The sequence below is a fragment of the Myotis nattereri genome (genome assembly GCF_964212035.1).
Source record: "Myotis nattereri genome assembly, chromosome: 20".
Taxonomy (NCBI): Eukaryota; Metazoa; Chordata; class Mammalia; order Chiroptera; family Vespertilionidae; genus Myotis; species Myotis nattereri.
Window position 1 is genome coordinate 12,934,421 of NC_138096.1, and position 18,229 is coordinate 12,952,649.

Consider the following 18,229-nt stretch of genomic DNA (forward strand, 5'->3'; position numbering starts at 1 on the left):
CTAATTGGTTTGACTCAGTGGGTAGAGCGTCAGCCTGCAGACTCAAGGGTCTCAGGTTCGATTCTGGTCAAGGACATGTACCTTGGTTTCGGGCACATCCCCAGTGGGGGGGTGCAGGAGGCAGCTGGTCGATGTTTCTCTCTCATTGATGTTTCTAACTTCTCTATCCCTCTCCCTTCCTCTCTGTGAAAAAATCAATAAAATATATTTTTTTTTTTTAAAAAAAAAAGAAGAAGGAATATGACCTACTAGAATGATATACATTCTCAAGATGCCATTAAGGAAAGCTACCCCTTTGGGGATTTATCCCAGCAGGTGTCCTAAGATTCCAAATTTGAAAACTCATATAAACCCATCATTGCAAAGTCAAGAACAAAGGAGTTCTTCTATTCATTTTACAACAGTGTCAAGCAAAGGGCTTCCTGGGGTCACATGACTTCTCCCACCATCTCTGCTCCCTGGGTGCTCTGCGTTCCCCAGAGCCTTGCGCTGAGATGTAACATGGCCAGACACCTTCAAGCCTTTGAAAACGTCTTTTGGAACCAGTTTCCCTGGAGAGGCCAATGGAAATGGCGCCGGGAAACAATTACCTACCTGAGTGAGTTCTTCCCTCAACTATAACCTCAGCCCCTTTGAAAATGAAGAAGGAGCTTGCTGGGAAATTGGAACTAGCCACCGCCCAGAGTGGCCCGACTGCGAAGGGGTGTATCAGAGTCATTCACAGTTGCTGTTTGCTTTTCTGTGTTTTGGGGGGCTGCCTCTTGTCTCCTGGGGACACCCTACAGGCCCGCACATCCAGCCCCGGGACCCGCCCTCAAAGCTGGGCACACCCGGTCCTGCAGAGCCACAGCGCACACGTCTGGAGGTGCCAACCCTGCCCTCAGCGGGGGCCACGCTTTATAGTTCATCCTCGCTAACTCCGGTTCAGCGTTAAGTAATCCGATCCTCCCTGTTCCGGGTTCAAACTCAAGGTCAGGAAGACTTCTGAAATGTGGACCAGCTTCCGTGTCAGCCTGACCTGCCTCCATGGGGGAGGCAGTCCCCTGACTCTCGGGGTGACAGAGGCCCACCCCAGCATCACCCTTAAAAAGCACGCAGACCCTCCAGAAGCCACACGCTAACACCCTTCATCATCATCATCTCCTTGGAGACGCGTAGAGGGTGGGAACCCCGCCTCTGCAGCTGACCAGCCGGGGGCCCTGACGGAGGTGCTGTCTTCTCTGTAACTCCATCTGCTCACCTGAAAAGGGAGGTGGGGATAGAGCCCACTTCTCAGGCTGCTGGGAGGGTCGGAGGAGTCTGCCTCTGGCACCCTAACGCTTAGCAATAGTAGTTACTGCAATGACCCCAGGGCCATATATATGTGTGTGTGTGTGTTTCATCCTGGAACAAAATGATAGAGATAGAGATATTCAACCCAAATATCCAGGAACAGTGGAATGACCAAGGCTAAGCTATTATTACAGTGGCCTGTTCTGTGTCCACATAAAGAGATAAGAATGGAGTCTATGCTGATATAAGGACATTTGCGTGTAAGTCACGCTATGTGGACAGCAGGACACTGTGTGGTATGCTCACACCGATGGAAATATGTGTCGAGGTTCGAGGATAAACTGGGAATCACCGATACAGTTGAAACTTTAACTTTGCTTCCCCCCCCCCCCCGCCCCCCCGCCCCGTCAAATGTTTAAGAGCACAATAAAAATGTTGAATTCAGGAAGAGAAGTGAGGGTGTGGTATAGTCGAAGAGAACTTGCAGGCCCCAGAAAGCGATGAAGAGAAACAAAACTAACACTCAGACCACGGTGGAGTCACAGGAGGTTCCCTAATCCCGCCCCATCTCCTTGTAGCCTACCTTCCCACTCCCACCCCTCGCCACAGCCACCCCGTACCTCCTCCTCTCTCCACAGGTTTGCCTCTTTCATTCACGTCGCCTGTCTCGGAGGTGAGAAACACTGTGCCAGTGGTGCATCTCTGAGTTGTTCCTGGGCCTTCCCCAGGTGTCTTCTCCAAAAGCCAGTCACCTAGACAGGGGCCTGAGAGAATCCAGGAGGGGGACCCCGCCTTCTGCGGCTCAGACGCTTCCAGAACAAGCCTGTGCAGCGAGAGAAGGCACACGCCACAGCCCCAGGGTCCAAATCTGCCCTGGCAGCAGGTGTCGGGGCCCCAGATCCAACGAAGGACTCCCCGGTCCAGCCGCAAAGCATTTATAACCTCCGCACGCAGTCCTCTGGCAGAGAGAGCAGACTGTGTGCTCGGGAAGCTAACGACCTTGCAACCATCATTTATCTTGGCCTCTTCCCTCCGTGTGAGATGCCACAAGAAGCGCCAGTCTCTCTCTTTCTCTCCGAAGAAGGATGGATCCGGGCAGAACCGACGCCTCTGCCTCTCCTCGCGGGCCAGGCCCAGGGTAGGGGTCCCAATGGGAACCAGAGGGGTGAGGACATCATTCTTGCTTGTCCAAACCGCCTTCCCGAATCCTCCACGCGCAGAGAAGGCGCGCCTGAGTTCTGCTTCAAAACCTAACGTTAAAATCTTCCTAAGTAGATGATGCTGATCCCTGACAAACCTCCTGTTGGAACCACGGCTGGTGACAACTCTCCCCCATCGAGCTGTGCTGGCAGCCAGGGCGGCTCCCACTACCTCCAGCCTCCACGTGGGGAGCAGGAGGCCGGCCACCCCAGGAATCTGAGCCTTGAAATCGATAGTCTCCGTGGCCCAGCAGCTGCTCGTGCCTCCCTCGCCCTGGCACAGGGACGCCGGCTTCCCGCTGGCCCAGCCCAAGCCAAGAGCTGGCACCTCGAGGCAAGACGCCCCTTTGGTTCTGGTGCCATGTGGGTGTGAGATGTTGCCTCTTCTCTTTTCGATTGGATTTGGGTTCAACAACCCATGCATGGGCTGTGTCTGGGCTGAGGAGGCGACTGGTCGGTCTCAAGCTCCAAATCCACACAAACAAACAAGATCAACATCAACAAAGAAAAATAAGATGATTGTGCATTTGACAAAGGCCAAGCCAGTTTGGGGATCAGCAAGGCTTTTCTCCGTTACCTGAGCCTTTTTATGAAATTCATTTCATCTTTCATTGTGAGATCTCCATTTCCTTTTTTTTAAAGTATATTTTTTATTGATTTCAGAGAGGAAAGGAGCGGGAGAGAGAGAGATAGAAGCATCAATGATGAGAGAGAATCTTTGATCAGCTGCCTCCTGTAGGCCCCCTTCTGGAATGGAACCTCACTGGCATGTGCCCTGACCGGGAATAGAACCATGACCTGGTTCATAGGTCGACGCTCAACCACTGAGCCACACCAGCCCAGCAGATCTCCATTTTCTTGAGGACTTGTCTTTTTCTTTTTCTCCCACCAAAGCTCTTCGGCTGGATCATGCCGTGGCCATGCATGTCCTCCCCAGATCAGAGCACACCAAAGCGCCCTTGTCAGCTTCTAGGACAGTGGTTCTCAACCTTCCTAATGCCGCGACCCTTTAATACAGTTCCTCATGTTGTGGTGACCCCCAGCCACAAAATTATTTCCGTTGCTACTTCATAACTGTAATTTTACTACTGTTATGAATCATCCTGTAAATATCTGATATGCAGGATGTATTTTCATTGTTGCAAATTGAACATAATTAAAGCATAGTGATTCATCACAAAAACAATATGTAATTATATGTGTGTTTTCCAATGGTCTTAGGTGACCCCTGTGGAAGGGTCATTCGACCCCCAAAGGGGTCACGACCCACAGGTTGAGAACCGCTGTTCTCGTGCCTTCCAGAGGGTCATGGGAAGGAAGGACATTGGGGGGAAATCCTTGAGGAGGAGGGAAGTAAATTAGAAGCGGATGTAACAGTCTGCTGTTTAAACGGCCTATTTGAGACTCCTTCTGCTTAGGTTTGTTTTTGCTTTTGTTTTTTGTTTTTTTCCCCCAAGTCTGTCTTTGAGCATAAAAATATATTATTTTTAGGTAAAGCCACAGTCATATTTAGCTGCTTTGGCTAGATGAGAAGGTAGGTTAGTTTGTTTGCGACCGTATTCATGTGTGAAATGGCCAAATCAATCCTTCCGCATGATGTCTGAATAGGTTATTATAAGGTGCTTAGAGATTTGGCAGACTCAGCCCCATCTTTCTTTCGAGATGTTAAGAAAATAAATGTCAATGCACGAAACACTGCATGTGGGGCAGCTGCTGTCCAACTCTGCGATTCAAACGCCAGTGTAAGATTGAGGGAAAGTCAACGCGGGCGTAAGGACACAGATTCCCACGGGACTGGAGTCTTCTTTGAGCCTCCATTTAGCTACTGTCCATCCCGAGGGGCTTCCGACTGCATCGCCTTCCAGTGTCCAGCCCTGTTGTTTTAGTTAAGACTCCTTTGTCTTCTAACAACAACCAACTTGACCTAGTTTGACTCAAGAGGGGGATTTATTAAAAAGTTACTGGGGCCCAGCCCTTGCCGGTTTGGCTCAGTGGATAGAGCATCAGTCCATGAATTGAAGGGTCGCAGGTTTGATTCTGATCAAGGGCATGTACCTTGGTTGTGCAGGGCATGTACGAGGGGGCGTGCAGGAGGCCGCTGATCTATGTTTCTCTCTCATCCTCTCATGTATATTTCTAACTCTTTATCTCTCTCCCTTCCTCTCTGTAGAATCAATAAAAATATATATTAATTTTTTTAAAAATTTACCGGGGTGTCTCACACAGCCCCCAGGCCAGTGAGGATTCTCCATAAGTGCGCAATAGGAGCAGGAAGGAATCAGGGGCCCAGCTGTTCCTTGCTCTGTTTGCCTGTGTTTTTCTTGACTCTGCCTTTTCTCTCTTCTCTGAAGGTCGCTGGCCCAGCTGCTGCTTTCCCATGGTGGGGAGACGGTCAAGCCAGCTTCCAAGTTTTAAAATGTCCCTTAGGCCCTAGCTGGTTTGGCTCCATGGATAGACCGTCAACCTGCCAACTGAAGTGGCCCCAGGTTCAATTCCGGTCAAGGGTACATTCCCGGGTTGTGAGCTCGATCCCCAGTAGGGGGCGTGCAAGGAGGCAGCCGATCCATGATTCTGTCTCATCATGGATGTTTCTATCTCTCTCTTTTCCTCTCTGAAATCAATAAAAACATATTTTCAAAAATAAGCATCTATATATATAAAACCCTGATGTGCAAATAGACCGAATGGCGAACCGAACAACCGAACAACCTGTCACTATAAGGTGAGCTGACCACCCGGGGACGTGTGTGGAACATGGCGGGCATCGGCTACGGTAGGATGGTGGAGCAGGGGAGCAGGGGCACCAGACCAAGGCAGGGAGCCGGTCACTGTCATCGGGGCAATCCTCTGGTGGTTACTTAAATTTCTTTGCTCCCATGTGCTGCGGTCCCACTGGGTGCCTGCACCTACTGCCGGCGTCAGTCCCACTCACACCCGCTGCTGGCACCGGCCCCAATCACTCTACACCGTCAGCGGGGGCAAGCGGGGCCAATGCTGTCAGTGAGTGGGAGCAGTGGCAGCAGGAGCAGGGCTGCTGGCAGACAGGGGACCAGGGGCCACGGCTGGAGGGGCCAGGCAGGGGTGCGGAGGATGGGCCAAGACCTGTCCCTGTGCCCACCACAGCCTTGCAGCCCACAGTTCCTTTCAAGGTGCACAAATTCATGCACTGGGCCCCAAGTAAAAAAATAAAATGTCCCTTAGTTCCCTCCCACCCAGAGAAACCTGTCTCGTCTACGTTAGAATTTTACTTTGTTGTGTGGTTAACATAGGGCTCTTTCTTGTCTCCTTTGCAACTGCTTGTCTGTTTGCTTTGTTCCTGTCTCAGAGCATCCTGTTCTTGTTGTGTGGATGGCATAGGTTTTATATCTCACTTTGGATGCTAATTAGATGTTTGTGTTGGGTATTTCTTTGATTATCAATTTTCTCTTGCATTCCTTTAATTTCCTCCCTTTTTGGGGGTCAGTGTATTATGCTTCATTCTGTTTTGACTGTTTTTCGTGCCACTCATTTTATCCTGAGGTCTGGATAACTTTGCTTGTCTGCTGATGGTGAAGGATGGGAGTGGCTTGATTTGTTTCTAGGTTGTGAGGTGGGTTTTCTTTGCTGTTGTATGTCTATGTCTGTCTTCCTGCTCTTTCATAAACAGGATGATTGGGAAATTTTTAGATATGAGCAGGAAGCTTCATTTCAGAATAGACAAAGGAGGAGTTGGCAAGGTGTGTACCAGATTGGGGTACCTCCCAGCCCCCCAAACCCAAGAATGGAGAGGTCTTTACCCAGGGCAGTGACATCCACCCAGCAGCCCTCATCCTCTTTGGGTTGGGCCCCCTTTTGTTTTGCTGGTGGGGAAAGAACTGGGCTGCCTTGCTAGGGATGATGGAGAGGAGAGGGGAGAGAAGGCTGGAGAAGCAACTGGTGCCATCGTGTAGTAAGTAGAATCCTATACCAACAAACTGAGCTTGAAGCGTTTCCAGCTTCTGCGGGCACGTGGGCCTCTCTGTTGCCTCCTGAGCTGTCTGGGCTGATGCATCCTGTTTTGTCTGTCAATAGGCTCCAAACTCTTCAGACTCCAGAAATTTGTTGAAATGTCTTGTCTGCTGATGATTCTCTTCGTCGTTGTGGATTTATTCCTATACATTCTTTTGGCATCGCGGGAGGGAGTAAAAATAAATACTTTGCTCATTCTTTCATCTTGAACAGGAAATTTCTGAATCCTCACTTCAAATTCCAAGGGAGAGGATCCAGTTGGTCCACTTCGGACGATGTGATGACTCCTGTTCCAACAATTGGGATGGGAAGAACTCGTGGTTGCCCAAGGCAGCCGTGAGGAGGGAACAGTTCTCACTGTGAGCTGGGAAGACTACTCTAAGGCAGCCATTACAACGTGAATTGTAAGGATTTGGAGTTCTGTTGTTATGTGTGAGGGCTGCCTCTTTCCCCTGCCTCATTCCAACGGAGCTGACTCCCCTGGGACTCCCCCATTGTCTCCTAATGCAGGACAAGGTCCAGTCGTGAGCTGGTAAATGTTTAACCACTGGCTCTCCAGGGGAGCGGGAATTCCTGATATACAGCATTTTCTGATTTCTTAGGTATAAATACTCCCATGATGGCCAATTTGAAGATCTCTTTATGAACTCGGAGTTGGAAAAAAAAATGCACAAGATTGATTCTTGAAAGTACGTGCAAACCACCTCCAGCACACCACTGACCAGGTCAAATCTATTGCATGTACAATCCCAGCCAAAGTGCCATCAACCTACGAAACTGGTTGAATCCATTGACATTCCTTGGTTACAAAACACAAACACAGTTAGATGAAGCAAAAAAGATAAATTTATTGGAAAGAGCCTGAGATATATCATGGAATCCAGGGAAGAGGTGAATGTGTAGGATGTGCTGAGGACATCAGGAGCAGCAATTTGGGGGGATTTCGGAGTTCTGCCGTTTCATGACTTGACTCCTGTTCTCAGTTTCCGACTGTAGGGAATTCCTGAGAGACTCCGATTGCCTTCAAGTAGGCTGTCCTCACCTGGTGAAATGTGGCTCTAAATGAGCTCAGTAACATTTAGCAAAAACATGGCTTCTGGGGGGGTGAGACTTGCTACATAATTTTTAGAGATCAGTGCAAAATGAAAATGTAGGGCCCCCTTGTTCAAAAATTAAGAATTTCAGCTCAGCTGGCATGGCTCAGTGGCTGAGCAGTCGACCTATGAACCAGGAGGTCATTGTTCAATTCCAACCCAGTCAGGCCATATGCCCAAGTTGCAGGCTTGATCCCTGATGTGGGGGCAGGAGGAAGTAGCCAATCAATGATTCTCTCTCATCATTGGTATTTCTTTCTTTTCCTCTCTGAAATCAATAAAAATATATTTTTTAAAAAATATTAAGAATTTTAAGAAGAGCATTAAACCAAGTGTAGAGCCCTTATAAGACTAAATCCCTGTGAGGCAGTTCAAGTCATATGCTTACGAAGCTGGCCCTGGCTGGGGGACTCACTCCCATGGCCAAATTGTGATTTCTGTCTTGAGTTCCCTCTTTTTTTAAAAAAAAAATAAATATATATTTTATTGATTTTTTACAGAGAGGAAGGGAGAGGGATAGAGAGTTAGAAACATCAATGAGAGAGAAGCATCGATCAGCTGCCTCCTGCATACACCCTACTGGGGATGTGCCTGCAACCAAGGTACATGCCCTTGACCAGAATCAAACCTGGGACCCTTCAGTCCTCAGGCCGATGCTCTATCCAGTGAGCCAAACCAGCTAGGGCTTGAGCTCCCTCTTGAATTGCTCATCTGGGGGGTGTTATAAAGCAATTCCACAGAGGGGCCATGTGGCAAGGGATTGAGGCTTGCCAACCACCAGTTGAGTGAGCATAGAAGTAGATAACCCCCCTTTCCCTATTCTCACACCCATCCCAGCAAGCCTTCAGATAACACTGCAGCCCAGGATGATACGTTCAACCTCATGGGAGACCTTGAGGCAAGGACAACTAGTTAATCCATGCATGCATTTCTGACGCACAGAAACTATCTGTATATATAAAAGCCTACGTGACTGTTACCACCGGTCAACCAGGCACTATGATGTGCACTGACCACCAGGGGGGCAGATGCTCAACTCAGGAGTTACCCCCTGGTGGTCAGTGCGCTTCCACAGCCAACCTCCCATGGTCCCACCCCCCTGCCAACTACCCCCCCAATAGGCCTCAATCACTGGCCAGGCCGAGGGGCCCCACCCGTGCACAAATTCGTGTACTGGGCCACTAGTTGGATAATAAATGTTGGTTGTTTTAAACCACCAAGTTTTTGAAGGTGCTTTGTTACCCTGCAAAAGATAACTAATATAGTGTTACTCATCACTTCCAACCTATTGAGATGTATTGTAATTTACACATGGGCAGTTGAGTGAAGTTATGGATTATATCACCTAGTTTTAACTAAATTCATCCTCACACACAAAAATAAAAAAGTAGTTTAAAAATATTCCTGCAAAAACAACTGGAGATTTAAGTTAATGCTGATAATACAAACAAACTGACCCCAGGAAAATGGCTCTTCAGCAAACACCTTTTTAAGAAAAAAATGACAATCACAGGATATAATATCTGAGCAAGATGAAGGTGCAGAGTACATAGATTAGCCTCGGTTGGGTACAGAAAGAGAAAGAATAACTAATTTTCTTATGCCTCAGGCACAGTGTTAGGCACCTTTAAGTTCATAATTCTCTTTCTCAAATTCCCTTTTTCTTTGGAGTCTGTTACTAGCTTCTATCTAAAAGCTCAAATCTTATATGATTTGGTCCCTGCCCACCCCTAGCTTGTTCACTGCTGCATCCCAGATCCTGGCAGGCAATAGTTACTCCCTGAACTAAACCTGTAGATCAAGCATGTCAAACTCAAAGGCTAACACAGGCCAAATAAACGCACCATGTGGCCCGCGGGCCTCGAGTTTGACATGCTTGCTGTAGATCTTTACTATTGGCTTTTCCTGGTGTTTCCAATGCTGTCTTTTCTTATTTCTCCCAGGTGCTTGCAGTTGTTCCTCTTTTGCTACCACACCCCTGCCCTTAATTCTATCATGTCACTTACCCTTGTTGCACCCTGTTCACCTCCACTTCTAGACTGTGATCTTCTTAAATTCACCTTTATGGTCTCAGCACCTGCACAGGTGCCAGACACATGGCAGGTAAATGAAGGAACAAATGCAAGCAAATAATAAATAGTAAATAAATTGTATATGTGTATACAAGTATTTGAAACTTTCCACGATGCAGTCTCTTCAATAAAGCTAACTAATGGCAAGCTTGTTATGATAATTCGGTGATTAATATCAGAGGAGAGAAGACAGGAACACCTTACACCGAGCTACAGTGAGCGGTGAATATTCGCAGCAGGCCTGATGTAGCGTATGCCTCTGTGGATACGGGTGCAATATAATATTTTTTTCTCTTTCCAAAAACACTTACAAAACTAAAGAAAATGCCAAAGCCTTTTAAAGGGCGTGATCGCGCTGAGTAATACAACCCTTCCTTGATTTTTACATTAGTTCAGAATGAGATGTTTTTATGGCTCTTGCTAAAAATAAAAGACATTTCAGAGCGTCTCGGTATCTGAAGCACCGCAGGCTTTTCCATTGTGTTGTTTCCCCTGAAATTAACATGATTAACTAAAATCCAACGTTAGTCTGATGTACAGTCCGTGAGTCAATGAGTCACAGAATCTTAGGCGAAGAGCGCAGTTCAGCTTCATGATCTCTTAACAAAATACTGTGTGTGTCCCAGCAAAGGGTCAAGCGAGCCAGGGTGACAGAGAGACCCCAAGAGAAAGGCCTGTCTGTCCCGGCCGGAGTCTGTCTGTATTGTTTGGGGGGAAGTGTATCCACATTGCGTCTGGGAATACTTTGGGAAGACAACTGCGTTTATCAAGTGCAAGGACTGAGTGTAACTGGATTGAAATGTTATTCCAGGAGCAGCTGGTGGAGGCTGGTTTCCCAGGAGCTGCACCCCACTCTGTTCCCTGGCCCAGGACCAAGTTCCAAGCTTGCCATCATCGCTACCAACCCTCCAGGCTGGTCCTGGCCCGGGTCAGCGCTGGGAGCCACACAGATGACCCCCCTCCTGGAGTTTGCCTTCACTCACCCTCCCCCCTTCCTTTCCAGAGAGACCGCCAGGTGCAAGGCCATGGTGACAATCCTTTGAGGCTCAGATTCCTCTAGGGCCCACTCTGAAGGCATCTGTGTGTTGATGGCACCTGATCAGGCATCCAGGGTTTCTGGACACCTCTCCTGGTTCAGGATGGTGGCTCCCATGTGATAAAGAACATTGTTGACTTCAAGAACAGGTAAGTTCTTTTTTATATATATTATCGATTTCAGAGAGGAAGACAGAAGGGGAGAGAGAAAGAGACATCAATGATGAGAGAGAATCATCGGTCAGCTACCTCCTGCACACACCCTATTAGGGATCGAGCCTGCAACCCGGGCATGTGCCCTGACCAGGAATCGAACCGTGACCTCCTGGTTCATAGGCTGCCGCTCAATCACTGAGCCACACCAGCCAGGCAAGAACAGGTAAGTTCTTAAATATCAGCTACCTGGGCCAGGTCACTTACTTTATGGATTGAGAATGGAGACGCTGAGAGGGAGGTGCCAGTCCAATGGTTCTTCCACCTCCACCACCCACAGCATAGCCACCCTCCAGAATGCCAGGCCCCTTCCTTCCATGTAGGACTGAACTCCTCTCCCCCCCCCAATCCAAGTCAATACACACCCGGGGATCCTCAAATGTGCTAAACGCTCCCACCAGTGTTCAGGCTCTTTCATTTAACCCAGCCAGGATGTCCGTCCTTTGGGTCAAGGTTTTGCCATTCTTCAAACACCCATCCTTCTGCCGGGCTGGTGTGGCTCAGTGGTTGAGCATCGATCTATGAGCCAGGAGGTCACGGGTTTGATTCCTGGTTGGGTCACACATATGGCTTGATCCCCAGGGTGGGACGTGCAGGAGGCAGCCAATCAATGATTCTCTCTCATCATTGATGTTTCTCTCTCTCTCTCTCTCTCTCTCTCTCTCTCTCTCTCTCTCTCTCTCTCTCTCTCTCTCTCTCTCCTTCCCTCCCTCTCCCTTCCTTTCTGAAATCAATGATACTCATCCAGTTATCTGATTCTGATGCTCTTTGTAGCACCTGCCAGTCACAGGAAGTAACAGGCTGCTGAGGGTGGTGAATGGCTGTAGGCAGATCTTTCTGGAACCCTTCCTCTCCTGATTTGAGCCGATTCCCGGCCCGAAGAGCTGTTACCTCGGTGGGGCAGCACCTCTCATTCCTTCCTCTACACGAGACCTTCTCTTCTCTAGGCGCTTATGTTTACATGCAACTGTCTTTCCTTGTGAAGTCATTGAATTCAAGCCCCGCTAAATCTATGGCGACTCACAATCCTTCCATCAACAGCACAAGGAAACAGATGGTGAGGACAGGGACCGAGCTGGGCAGGGGGCCGGTGGAGTGAGGGCAGCGGCACAACCGTGAGACACCTCGGGGTCCGCCAGAGCTTCGGCGGGTAAATGGACTTCAAGTCCAGCCCTCAGAGGCCAGCAGGTGGCCAGGCTCCTGCCGGGGGCCGAGCGGGAGGGGCTCGTTAGGACCAGACCAGAAAGGGTTTTGTTCTCTGGGCACCGACTTCCAGCTCAGCCGCGCGCCGGCGTGCCTGGGCCAGGTGGCAGATTCCTCCTGTGCTCCTGCAACTTGGCTTGAAGCGGAAGATGACCCGTGTCACCTGGCGCCCTGATCGCAGAGAGCAAATTCCAGCAAAAAGTGCCCATGCCTGGGCTGGCCATTCCCGTGCCCAGCAGGCAGCTCCCTGCCATCTGGCCACCTTAGAGAGAGCGCAGCCGCTCGCTCCTCGCCCACCTGGCATCAGCTGCTCCCAACCCCAGTGACAGGGACAGCGTGGCCAACACTGGGCACAGACCCGGCTCAGATGACCTGCTCTCCTGCTCCAGGGGCCTGGGGACCTCAAGCTGCTGTGCCCTACTTTTCCGCAAAATCCATGCCCTGTCCCTTGGGGGAAGCAATCTCTCAACCTTCGTTGCAAACATTTAAAAATCCAAAGCTCCAATGCAATGGTGGCACTAACATTTCTCAGGGGACGACAGTAGAGATTTCCAAAGGCATTCGGTGTAGATAATAAGGGCTGGGTGGAAGGGAATGACAGGGGAACGTGTACCACATGTACCCCTAGATGGACTCTGATTCTAACACATTGTTACAGAGAGGATGTCAGCAACATATCCCTCTGAGGGCCTGGCAGCAAGCGAGCTATGATCATATTGCCCTGCTTCTTAAAAGAGGCTTTAAATACGGCCAGCTAATCGCTGTGATACCCCTACCCATCTGAGCACTTTCCTTCTCCCGTTCCACTGAGCGGGAGAAAGTTGTCCCCACTTAATACTGTACGTTCATACTGTCCCATGTTCTCTTCCTGCATTCGATTTGTTTCTCCCAAATAAAATACCCTGGGTTTGGTTTCGGCCCCATCTCTGGGAAATTTTGGGAAAGCAATCAATTGCATCTCAGCACTCGAGTCTCATCCTGGCTTCCTGTTGGTAGATTTCCATCCCTGAGCACCCAGAGGTCTCAAAAGTCCTTGGTCAAACTCTTCCTGGAATAGATCTGAATAAGGCTCAGCTATTTTTCCTTATCTCGATCATAACCCATTAAATTAGCTAAACATGACTGTCCATCTTTGTTTACAAAACCAATACAGAGAAAAAGATTAAGAAAGTATATATTTCTAGATCCAACTCTATGCTTTCTTAGCTAATATTTACTTATTTTATTTTTTATATATTTTTATTGATTTCAGAGAGGAAGGGAAGGGGAGAGAGAGAGATAGAAACATCAATGATGACAGAGAATCATTGATCGGTTGCCACCTGCACACCCCCCCACTGCGGATCCAGGCCGCATGTGCCCTTGACCAGAATCAAACCTGGGACCCTTCAGTCCGCAGGCCGATGCTCTACCCACTAAGCAAACCAGCTAGGCAGCGGTTCTCAACCTGTGGGTCGCGACCCCTTTGGCGGTCAAACGACCCTTTCACACGGGTTGCCTAAGACCATCCTGCATATCAGACATTTACATGACGATTCATAACAGTAGCAACATTACAGTGATGAAGTAGCAACGAAAATAATGTTATGGTTGGGTCACCACATGAGGAACTGTATTTAAAGGGCCAGAAGGTTGAGAACCACTGAGCTAGGGCAATCTTTACTTATTTTAGACCCTTAATGGAGTTTGTTCCTTCAGGACCCCTGGGCATCAGGATTTAATGGGGAGGTTTGTCTGTCCTTGGGCCCCACCCCAGCAGAGGGGTCAGTGCTGGGGCCAGGAACACAGGCTTTGTCATCAGAGAGAGCTGAGTTCAAATTCTGCACAACCACTCAGTTACTGCCTTGGTATTTTTCATTTGCAAAAAGAGATTCAGGATATCTGCACAGGCTTTTAAAGGGGTTCAATAAAGTAATAAATGCAAAGGGCTTAGCAGGGTGCCTAGCACGTAGCATTATAATGGTCGTCAGCGCCCTCCAGCGTGGCTCAGTGGTTGAGCATCGACCTATGAACCAGGAGGTCATGGTTTGATTCCCGGTCAGGGCACATGCCCTGGGTTGCAGGCTCCATCCCCCGTGTGGGGCGTGCAGGAGGCAGCCAACCAATGATTCTCTCTCATCATTGATGTTTCTATCTCTCTCTCCCTCTCTCTTCCTCTCTGAAACCAATAAAAATAAATAAATAAAATAAAATGGTCATCACCAACCTCAATCCCCTTCTTATCATTTTCACAGTCTTCACCAGTTCTCCCAGCTCTTTTGAGAACAAGCCATGCTTTTCCTTTAAATTTCTCACCACCAGCGGAAGGCTGGCCCCAGTGGGAAGGTGACAGGATTTGGGTCCATCCTGGCTGTCAGTCCTCGGACAGTTTTCTTGGTCTCTCCAAGCCCAGTCGCCTCAGCTATACAGTAAGGATGGCAGCCGACTCCTCGCGGGGCTCCTGGGAGGAGTAGTGTGATGGTGGGTTCAAGGCATCTAGAGAACCAATCCCTGCCTCATTTCTTCTTTCCCGGTGACAAAACCATAGAAGAAATCACATCCAAATGAGATGCCATGCATCTACCTAAAAATCCTGCCATGGCATAGGCTAAATGTTTTTTAAAATACAGTTTTATTGACTTCAGAGAGGAAGGGAGAGGGAGGGAGAGATAGAAACATCAATGGTGAGAGAGAATCACTGATCGGCTGCCTCCTACACGCCCCCTACTGGGGATCAGGCCCGCAGCCCAGGCAGGTGCCCTGACCTGGAATCGAACTGTGACCTCCTGGTTCAAAGGTAGACACTCAACCACTGAGCCACACCAGCCGGGCTAGGCAAAATACGTAGTCTCATTTCCTCAGGCTCTATTGTCTTTGGACTCTGCAAGTTCACAATAGGTATTAATCACTTCATCACACGAGCTAATTCATACTCATCTGTTACTCAGTTCATGGCTCCTCCTTGGGCATTTCCATATGTCTTTAGCCAGAAAACTCACAGCCTCTCGAGCGCTCCTGGGCCCACACAGTGCCTCTGTGGTGAGCCCGCCCCTCCTGTGACGGGGCCACCCCTGGGCGGACCTTCTGCAATTCCCAGCAGCAGCCTACCCTGCTGGGCCTGGGCCTGGGCCTGGGCGCGGGTCGGCTTGACTTGACCGGATCCCCATTTGTTTGCCCACGTTTGCTGAATGGCCTGCCCTTTGCTGGCTGGGTTTCTTTCCACGCCCAGATGTACAGCACAGCACCCTCCAGGCACAGGTACTGCACAGATGGACAAGGGAGTCTTCTTAATCGGCTGGAGCTGGAGGAGAAGACAGCAAAGAGCAGGAAACTTCCGTCTTTCACCTGGACACGTACGTCTGTGGCAAAGGCAGACCTGGGCAGGATGACACTGGAACAAAGGCTTAGACCAGGACAGATGGTCACTCAGGGAAGGAGTCTGTGTTCCTTGTAGAACTGAAACCAGGCAACCAATGGGTCCGGGCCGCCTGTCACTACGTGAGCCAACTAAGCAGAGACGGGGTTGAATCCTAGATGAGAGTTTATTCCAATGCTGTGAGCAGCATGGGAGAGCAGCGGGTCACCCACAAAATCTGCTCTGCACCCCTCCACAAGCCAGCTGCTTCTATTGGGTAGAAGGACAAAGATTGCATGGGAAGTAGGGACTACGGGCATGGAGACGTAGGCAATGCAGGCTGGGATGGGACTCCATTGTTTGGGCAACAAGGTTGTTCATCTTTCCATGATAATAGGCAGTTCTCTTTAAAAATATATATATATTTTATTGATTTTTTACAGAGAGGAAGGGAGAGGGATAGAGAGTCAGAAACATCGATGAGAGAGAGACATCGATCAGCTGCCTCCTGCACACCCCCCACTGGGGATGTGCCCGCAACCAAGGTACATGCCCTTGACCGGAATCCCACCTGGGACCTTTCAGTCCGCAAGCCGACGCTCTGTCCACTGAGCCAAACCAGTCAGGGCAATAGGCAGTTCTTGAATGAGAATGGACCACATTCCAAGGTTGACTCCCAGGTTCAAGGTTGACTCCCAGGTTCAAGGTTGACTCCCAGGTCCAAGGTTGACTCCCAGGTCCTGGGGCCACACAATTCCCAGCCAGGCTAGAGAGTCCTTTCTTTAACCAGAACAAGGCAACAACGCTTAACAAAGCATGATTAATATTTCCCATAACCATCGCTAGTCCCCAATATTCTATTTTGGCCCCTAACAGAACAGCTTTGAGAATCAAACAAAGTTCAGTGACTTACTGCCATTGCGCATGATGGCCAGCAGATGAGCGGAAATGCCTCGTTGGGGGCGCTGTTTGTGTGTAGATGTGTCGCTATCTGCACCTGGGTGGCAGCTCAATCTTGGTCAGGCACGGGGAAGGGGTGTTAACCCTTTGCAAGCTGGAGGCTGGCTCAGTTCATTATCCAATCATAGCACTCTCACACGACTGTTCTAGAAACAAGCCACATCCTGTTTTGAAGGAGAGGTGAGTGGAATCTAAAAGACGACGACGGGTCAGAGACCAACAGAGAGGTCAGGGGATGATTGCCAAGAAAGGTGGGCGAGGGTAAGCGATCCTGCCTGTGATTTATTAAAACGTGAACTGGAGATGAGGTGGGGCTATTGGGTGACAGCAAGCATTTGGAGAAAGCGTCAGTCAGAGCAGCCACCGCACTCACAGCCTGTCTACGCTGAATGATGCTGACGGGAGGGGAGGTGACTCGGCAAATGCTTTAAAATGGGATTGGTCCAGCCGATGTGGCTCAGTGGTGAGCATCAACCTATGAACCGGCAGGTCACGGCTCAATTCCCGGTCAGGGCACATGCCTGGGTTGCAGGCTCGATCCCCAGTGTGGGGCCTGCAGGAGGCAGCGGATCAATGATTCTCTCTCATCATTGATATTTCTGACTCTCCCTCTCCTTTCCTCTCTGAAATCAATAAAAATATATTTTAAAAAATAAAATAAAATAAAATGGGTTTGGATCCGGGAAGCCAAGGACTTCTTCTTTCAGGTCAGATCCTGAAGTGTTGACCCAGAAATGCACACACCCTGAGATTCCTGCTGCTGCTGGGGCCACAGAGAAGGCAGCCCAGGGCCTGGTGTGGTCTCCCCTCGTTCCCAGCACCCGGGCGGGGGGAACGGGCTCTGGGTGCCGAGGATGGACGCCTCCGTGGCAAGCCATCTGGTTGGTGCCCGTCACACTAGTGTGGGATGCAGACGGGGAACACACGTACAGGCAGAATCAATAATCTGGCAAAGAGGAGGAAGTTCACAGCTTCACAGATGCGCCCTTAGCATTAATTAGTTTCTGCATTAATTCAATAATAATTTATTAAGAGCGTATTATGTGACAAGCAATATGGGAGGCTTAGTTGGAAGAGGGACGACAGGGCAGATATGATTACAAAGATGTATAAAGATATATTCCCTTCCTCGCTTTATAAAACCCTTCCTGGGAAGGCAAGACAGCCATGCGGACATATAATTAGAATTCACCCTTAATAAATACTGTTTTGTGTGTGTGTGTGGTTTTTTATTATTATTATTTCAGAGAGGAAGGGGGAGAGGGAGGGAGAGGGAGAGAGAGAGAGAGAGAGAGAGAGAGAGAGAGAGAGACATCGATGGTAAAAGAATCATTGATCGGCTGCCTCCTTCCTACACACCCCACATTGGGGATCGAGCCCACAACCAGGGCATGTGCCCTTGACTGGAATCGAACCTGGGACCCATCAGTCCACAGGCCAACGCTCTATCCACTGAGCAAAACCAGCGAGGGCAATAAACACTGTTTTCGTAGATGTGTAGAGGGTATTACAAGATTATAGAGGAAATATGCAATTATCTTGGGAATTCTATTAAGGCCTCGCAGATGAAATGATATTAGGGCTGCACCTTCAAGGGTGACTGGGAATTTCTAAAGGAATGGGGAAAAGAGAAAGCGATAGACATTAAAAATCAGGCAGACTGCATTCTATCTCTAGATCTGATTGTGTAACTGTGGGTTTATCGTGTAGCCTTAGTGGCCTCTGTGTCTCCATCTGCAAAATGGAAAGAGTGCAGAATTGTTATAAGAAATAGAAATGATGCTGTTGGCAATTGGACAGACATGAGCAGAGCAAGGACTGTGGGCCAGGAACACAGCTTATCAGGGTGGAAAGGCCTGG